This window comes from Micropterus salmoides, unplaced genomic scaffold, assembly GCF_014851395.1.
Source record: "Micropterus salmoides isolate LMB-PRFRI ecotype aquatic unplaced genomic scaffold, ASM1485139v1 Ms_hic_scaffold_11, whole genome shotgun sequence".
NCBI classification, from domain to species: domain Eukaryota; kingdom Metazoa; phylum Chordata; class Actinopteri; order Centrarchiformes; family Centrarchidae; genus Micropterus; species Micropterus salmoides.
Genome location: NW_024040152.1, coordinates 22,791,165 through 22,799,223, shown reverse-complemented (window position 1 = coordinate 22,799,223; position 8,059 = coordinate 22,791,165). Strand labels below are relative to the sequence as shown.

General features: G+C 44.0%; 1 pseudogene; it reads left to right on the top strand.

The window, feature by feature from the left end:
- The first annotated feature begins 204 nt into the window (after positions 1 to 204).
- On the top strand, positions 205 to 6,780 carry LOC119898293 (annotated as a pseudogene).
- Positions 6,781 to 8,059: the final 1,279 nt, after the last annotated feature.

Sequence of the window (8,059 nt, the reverse complement as noted above, 5' to 3'; positions counted from 1 at the left end):
CTCTTGAGCAGTGGAATACCATGTTCTGTCATTTCGTCTTTCTACTTACTTACAGCTTACAAATGCATTCCCTGTCTCTAATATAAAACAGAAGTAAAATCCTGAAAACTCTTAGTTGTTACCCCAAACTTCGTACAGATGCTCTCTACAAACTCTTATGACAGTACAATGATCACCAGGGTGAAATAACTGTCAAGCGCATTAATGACAGAAGAGTTCATTGACGCAGATGTAAGTCAATGGAAAGTAATTTGCTGAGCTCCATACGGATTTAGGCTGTGACACATTGTTTGATGTTTTGGCTCCCTACTGTTATAGCTTTGCTGAATATGAAATGACACAGTAATTATGAGGTAAAAGATTGGCAGCTTTAATTAGAGGTTATATTCAGCCATATGGAGTGAACAATTAAATAACTACTGTCATTTCACATCCAAGGTAATTAAAACATCAAACAATGTGTCACTGTCCAAATGCTAAGAACACAGAGAATCACAGAGAATTCACCAAAGGATGAGCTCAAACAGCAAATGACTTTTTCCTGTGAAATTCAGACTGCCATTGATATTCTGAGCTTCGGTGGTGAGGAGAAGTTAGTGACATGTTGATTGGTGCTGTGAAGTATCATGGCAACAGTTTAGCAAGCAGGCTGAACCTGATGGCACTAGGTATAGCTCTGTTCATTATTACATAATTTAAAGCATTTTAAGAAAAGACACCACAGTCATCAGCAGCATCATGTGATTGTACACGATATGACATGACATGCCTGTACATAATACGTCACACATCAAATCAGTTCTAATAAGTGATGTGGAGAAAGGCAATGAAGTGGCCACTTACCTTGACATGAATCAGAGCAACATTGACAAGTGACTGCATTCCATTTATGAAAAAGCATGATGAATATAAAATTGAGATGCATTTAATAAATTAACATATAAACACTTTTACACTGTAAAATAATATAATATACTATTAACAACTAAAATTACCCTCTATAACTATATTACTACAATAATGGTGAAGTCCACCAAACTGGCATATGATGATGTCCACAGTGAAACACTGCAATGGATGATGACATTGTGGGGTGGTCTTATGGACTACTCCTATAAAGATGGTGTAACTTTTTACACGTAATTATACTGTGCAAACACTTTAAGAAGGTTTGGAAAAAATGCTGTAAAGTAATAAAGCTTTCAAAATAGACATGTTATTGATTATATTTATCTATTAACAAAATGAAAAGTGAGTAAACATAAGAAAAATGTAAAGAGGTGGTATTATGCTTTTTGGCCCTCTCCTTTATTGAGTTATATACCTTTTTTGTGCATGTAATAGGTTTGCAAAGTGAAAAAGCCCAAAGTCCACCCCAAAGGGAGTTCCCATCTCCCACAGAAAACTCTGCTCTGAACTGCCTGAAAACAGCTCGTTTGTAGTCCATCCTTTACTTCCGCTTGTCTGACACGCCCTCAAAAACGCTGGTGGAAAAACATTGAGCTGCAGCACACCTCTCCTCTCCTTTCCAGACACAAGTTACCCTCCAGGCAGTCAATGGACATAAAGTTATAACTGTGATGTAGAGACAGAGCTCGGTTAAAACTTTATGGACAAAAGACACTTTTGCTACAGATTAATAACTCACCACTCTGAAACTCTTGCTCCAGTCCATATTACCAAGCTGGTCGGCAACATGTAGCCTACAGCTGAATCGAAGCTGTTTACCATGTTTTGGCTGACCCGCTCTTCTCTGCTTCTGATTGGCTATTACCAGCCTTTCGCTGACCTGCCCTTCTCTGCTTCTGATTGGCTAGTAGTCCTTAACTAGGAACTGCGCATGCGCAACTCCCAACAAAGATCATTTAGAGACAAGATGCATCACTCCATAGCTAAAACGAAGCCTTCAACACAGGGTGAAAAGAGGAGCTGCAGCAATGTGCAGTATGACAAAAAAATTGTGTTTTTTTGAAAATTAAACCATGTAAACCTGTTCTGGTACAACCTCTAAATAGGATTTTGAACCTGAAAATGAGCATAATACCACTTCTTTAATCAAATCAATTATAGTGTGATGATGATACGTAATATGGCAGCTTGGTCAGTGGCCTTACATAACCCTCTATCGTCAGTTTTGCAAGTGCAGGGTTCCGTGGTCAAGTGAGCAATAATAAATATGCAACGTCCAGTTCAAAATGAAACATATATGGTTAACATTATGAAACATGCAGTATTGCCAGGTTTATGCACCAAAACTACTTGGTTAGGTTTAGGAAAAGATCATAGTTTGGGTTAAACTAAGTACAATAGCTACACAAGTTAAATTAAGTTACGTAACTTAACTTACATTCGCAAGTTGAAGAAGGGTCAATATTGACTTGGTTTCACGCAGAAATAAGTCTCTTGCTGAATTTACCCATCCAACGGACCTGGCCTTGTCCCTTCGTGGACTTTTCTCTTTATATTATGTCACCTGACTTTGACGTCACATCATAACATTATGCTAGAGGGGCACCTCCAGAAATTATGCAAGACGGGTACCTACAGCATCATAGTTTTCAGCATGTGGCCACTGACCAAGCGGCTGTATTTGACACGTAGGGAGTGAGAACCAATTTGAAAGATACCAGATCTGAGTTCTTTAAAATGAAGAACTCCTATACAGTGGCTGTGGGTCAGTTAAAGACCCTGAAGAGGGAGAACAAGAACCTGTCTAGAGTCTAGAGTTCATCAGGCATGTTCTTCTTGAGGTTAACACTTAACTGTCTGTTAACGTTCAACAAGGAGTCTAGTGGCTGAGCAAATATAACACACTATTTAAAGTCTTGTCCCAAGTCTAAATGAACAGATTTAATGTACGTGGTCAAAGAACCTCTAAATGCCTTGCATGACTATCCATTAAATTTTTGTCAAGTGTCATATTATACTAATTAATTTATGACTGCTTATGAAATAATAAGATGCATGTTTTAATACAGAATGAAAGTTAATGAAATGGATGAAAAAGGTTATCCTCTCCGGGAACCATCACCTTACTGTGTTGTCAGGAGCCTAGTGCTCCTGGTAAGGTCTCCCAAGGCAAAGTGGTTCCAGACCGATAATGGTTCATAAAGACCCCTATGACCAATCGAGGAAGAGGAAGAGAGACCCTGACCGGAGGAAGCCAGGGCCCCTGTCTGGAGCCAGGCCCAGAGGTAGGGCACGGTCGGCCATGGAGCCCGGTCGGGCACATCCTGAAACAGCAACGTGGCACCCCCCACTCCATCCTTTGGACCCACCATCCATAGGCAGATCCACAGGGGTCGGGTGCGCTGCCACATGGGTGGCATAACGAGAGGGTCGCCTCCCTACGCCTTCGGGTTGTGGGGGAAAAACTCTGACTGTTGTTTGTGCAAAGTGAGCGGCGCTGTGAGATTTCTCCAGCGCCTTCGACACCATCCGGCTGCTCCATTCTAAGAGAAAAGCTGACAGAGATGAGGGTAGACCCACGCTTGGTGACATGGATTACGGACTACCTCACAGAGAGACCACAGTACGTCAGACTGAAGGGCCACACGTCAGACACTGTGGTCAGCAGCACCGGAGCACCACAGGGGACCGTGCTCTCTCCCGTCCTCTTCACCTTGTACACATCTGACTTCCAGTATAACACCGGGCTCTGCCACATGCAGAAATACTCAGACGATACTGTGATAGTTGGTTGTATCAAGGATGGACAGGAGGAGGAGTACAGGAGCCTGGTAGAGGACTTCGTGAGGTGGTGCAGGACCAACCATCTGCAGCTGAACATCTCCAAGACCAAGGAGATGGTGGTGGACTTCAAAAGGAAGAAACCACATCTCAAACCTTTGTCCATTGAGGGGGTCGATGTGGAGGTGGTCAGGACTTATATCTGGGGCTGCAGCTGGATGACAAGCTGGACTGGACAGAAAATATGGACACTCTCCACAGGAAAGGGCAGAGCCGTCTGTACTTCCTGAGAAGACTGGGGTCCTTCAACATCTGCAAAAAACTACTGCAGATGTGTTACCAGTCTGTGGTGGCCAGCGTCCTCTTTTATGCTGTAGTTTGCTGGGGAGGAAGCAGCAAGAAGAGAGACGCCGGTCGACTGGACAGACTGGTGAGGAGAGCTGGCTCAGTGGTGGGCTCAGAGCTGGACTCTCTAGTGGCAGAAAGAAGGACCCTGGACAAACTGCTGTCCATACTGGACAACACCCACCACCCTCTGCACAGCACCTTCATCGGACAGAGGAGTGTGTTCAGTGGCAGACTGCTGTCCCAGCCCAGCTCCACCAACAGACTTAAAAACTCTTTAAATAAATAAAGTATCTATCTGTCTATCTATCTATCTATCTATCTATCTATCTATCTATCTATCTATCTATCTATCTATCTATCTATCTATCTATCTATCTATATGCACCAAACAGCAGTTCAGAGTATTCGGCCTTCATGGAGACCCTCAATGGAGTTCTGTATGGGGCTTCAGTAGGGGACTCCATAGTTCTACTGGGAGACTTCAACGCACATGTGGGCAATGATGGAGATACCTGGAGAGGCGTGATTTGGAGGAACGGCCTCCCTGATCTGAACCCGAGTGGGTGTTTGTTATTAGACTTCTGTGCTAGTCACGGATTGTCTATAACGAACACCATGTTCGAACATAAGGATGCTCATAAATGTATGTGGTACAAGAGCACCCTAGGCTGAAGATCGATGATCGATTTTGTAATCGTTTCATCGGATCTGAGCCACATGTTTCGTTGAAGAGAGGGGCGGAGCTGTCAACTGATCACCATCTGGTGGTGAGTTGGGTCAGGGGGTGGGGGAAGACTCTGGACAGACCCGGTAAGCCCAAACGGGTAATGCGGGTGAACTTGGAACGTCTGGAGGAGGCCAATGTCCGCGAGATCTTCAACTCACACCTCTGGCAGAGCTTTTCTGGCATCCCCGTGGAGGTTGGGGACATTGAACCTGAGAGGGCAATGTTCAAAGCTTCTATTGCTGAAGCCGCAGCAGGAAACTGTGGTCTCAAGGTCTTAGGTGCCTCAAGGGGCGGTGACCCTCGAACACCGTGGTGGACACCGGTGGTCAGGGAAGCCGTCCAACTGAAGAAGGAGGCCTTCCGGGATTTGCTCTTTCCTCTTTGCTCTTTGGATTCTTTTCAGGTAAGGGTTGGCCTTTGCCAGGGCTGTCACCAATCCTGTTTGTGATATTCATGGACAGGATATCGAGGCGTAGTCGTTGCGGTTGCGGTTTGGTGGGCTTGGGATCTTGTCACTGCTTTATGCGGATGATGTGGTCCTGATGGCATCATCAGTCCATGACTCTCACTGGATCGGTTTGCATCTGAGTGTGAAGCAGTTGGGATGAGGATTAGCACCTCTAAATCTGAGGCCATGGTTCTCAGCAGGAAACCGGTGGAGTGCCAACTCCAGGTAGGGAATGAGTCCTTACCCCAAGTGAAGGAGTTCAAGTACCTCGGGGTCTTGTTAAAGAGTGAGGGGAGACTGGAGCAGGAGACTGGCCGGAGAATCGGAGCAGCGGGGGCAGTATTGCACTCGCTTTACCGCACCGTTGTGATGAAAAGAGAGCTGAGCCGTAAGGCAAAGCTCTCAATCTACCGGTCAATTTTCGTTCCTACCCTCACCTATGATCATGAAGGCTGGGTCAAGACCGAAAGAACGAGATCGCAGGTATAAGCGGCTGATATGGGTTTCCTCAGGCGGGAGACTGGTGTTTCCCTTGGATATAGGGTGAGAAGCTCAGCCATCCGCGAGGAACTCAGAGTAGAGCCGCTGCTCCTTTGCGTCGAAAGGAGCCAGTTGAGGTGGTTTAGGCATCTGGTAAGGATGCCTCCTTGATGCCTCCCTAGGGAGGTGTTCCAGGCACGTCCAACTGGGAGGAGGCCTTGGGGAAGACCCAGGACGAGGTGGAGAGATCTCCACACTGGCCTTGGAAAGCCTCGGGATCCCTCAGTCAGAGCTGGTTAATGTGGCCCAGGAAAGAGAAGTTTGGGGTCCCCTGCTGGAGCTGCTGACCCAACCTCAGATAAGTGGATGAAGATGGATGGATGGATGGATGAAAAAGGTTATTTTTACTTAACAGACTAAATAGCTTACTTTTATTTGGATAGCCTCCATCCTTGATAGAAAGAAAAGGCTACCCTTGATAAATAAACGTTATTGTTTACTAGTTCAGTTTGTGTGTTAGAGCCAAACATTACCAAACCAGAGGTCTGTCTATTCTGTCTGTTTTCTTCTGAAGTGAAACTCTCTGACTTGATTGAACAGAGTGGTGAAAATGTGAAGACAAATGAGCTCAAGAGGGCTGGAAAGGAAGTGAGCACTGAGCTTTGTGAAGCCAAATAAGACACAACCAAAAATAACCTCAAGAGGTAAAGCATAACATATAGGCTGCAATATTTAAAGTTCCTTGATAAACCAAGGAAGCTTCAGCTGAACATGGAGATCGCGTGTAATGCTGACAGGAAATTGGCAGAGAAGGATGAAGAGATGGAACAAATCAAGAGGAATAGCCAAAGGGTGATCGACTCCATGCAGAGAATGCTGAAGTCTGCGGTGAGCAGCAGCATTGATGCTGTGAGGATCAAGAAGAAGATAGAGGGAGACATTGAATGAGATGAAGGTTCAACTCAGTCAAGCCAATCACCAGTCTGTTGAGGCCCAGAAACAGCTCAGAGATGTCCATGAACAGCTCAAAGTACGTCATAAGACTGCTATAGCTACATGTGGCTACACCCTACAAATCATGTTATGATGTACAATGATGATCTTTCCAGTGAAGATGCATGATTTGTGTTAATTCTATTATTTATTTTTATTTTGTTTGTTTGTTTTCTGAAGGTCTTTTTTTACTGTGTGGAACCAAATGAAGAGTTATTCTATTACTGAGACAAACAAATGCATGTATTTCATCTCGGACAATCTGACCTGCTGCTGATAGGAGTAAGGTGCCAAATATTAAGTTACAACTCAAGGGATTTTGATTACTTACTTACACTATACAAAAAAAAGCAAATGCCTTAACAAGTTTTCACTTTTTAGTTCTTACAGGGGGAATAGGATAACACTTATGTGCAGCTTCAGGATGGTGCATATGGAGCTGTAGGCAGCTCAAAAGACAGCAGACATCACAAAGTCAAAGGTCATTGAGGTGAGAGCCAAAAGCTGTGTGCTGGGCAAGTACTAATATAACTCCAATAAGTGGATTCGGCGACATGGTTTCACCTACTCTAAAGACATTTTTGTTGTATTGATCAGGTATAAATTATGTACTATTGTTTAACGTTTTATCTGATGTTCCATTAGGTTGCAGAACAGACCAGAGAACATACATTTCAACAGTGCTGATAAATTGCCATTCACTGTTCTGGTTACTGTGAACAGTGGACAAAGCAATCTCCTGGAAACAGAGAGATGATTTTGGTGCCATTCTTCTTGTCACACACTGCTTGAGCAATGTGGCAAAATTCCCAAAAAGCAGTGCAATCATATAATAGCAGTATAGCTTTTCACCTAGAAACATCGAAAACTGAGCCACAGCAGTGACCGTAAACTGCACAGGCTGATTATGGGCTTGACTTTGAATAACACAACTTCAAGTAGGTGGGGTGATTTACAGGATTTTAACTCTCAAAGCCCAAAATTTTGCATTATGGCAGGAAAAGGCCACAATACATACCTACAACAGTACAGAGGTAGTGATGAAAATTGCCTTCAGGCTGCGCTGTGGGAGTGAACAACAGACATAATCTATTTCTTGTGTACATCAGTGGCAGGTACACACACAGACACTCATACATGTACAGTACATAAAAATACTGACATTGATCTGTGCACATGCACAAACACTCAGGCACACACCCATGCAGCTCAATAGGTGGTCTTCTTTTGCATGAATACTCCTCAAATTTCACTGTGTTGCATCAGACAGCCAACTGTGTTTTTGCTAAATTAGTGTGCCCTTGTTTCCTGGAACAAATGAAACAGCAGTGTATGCAGTGTAGATCTCGCCTTGCACAACGTATTTACTAAAG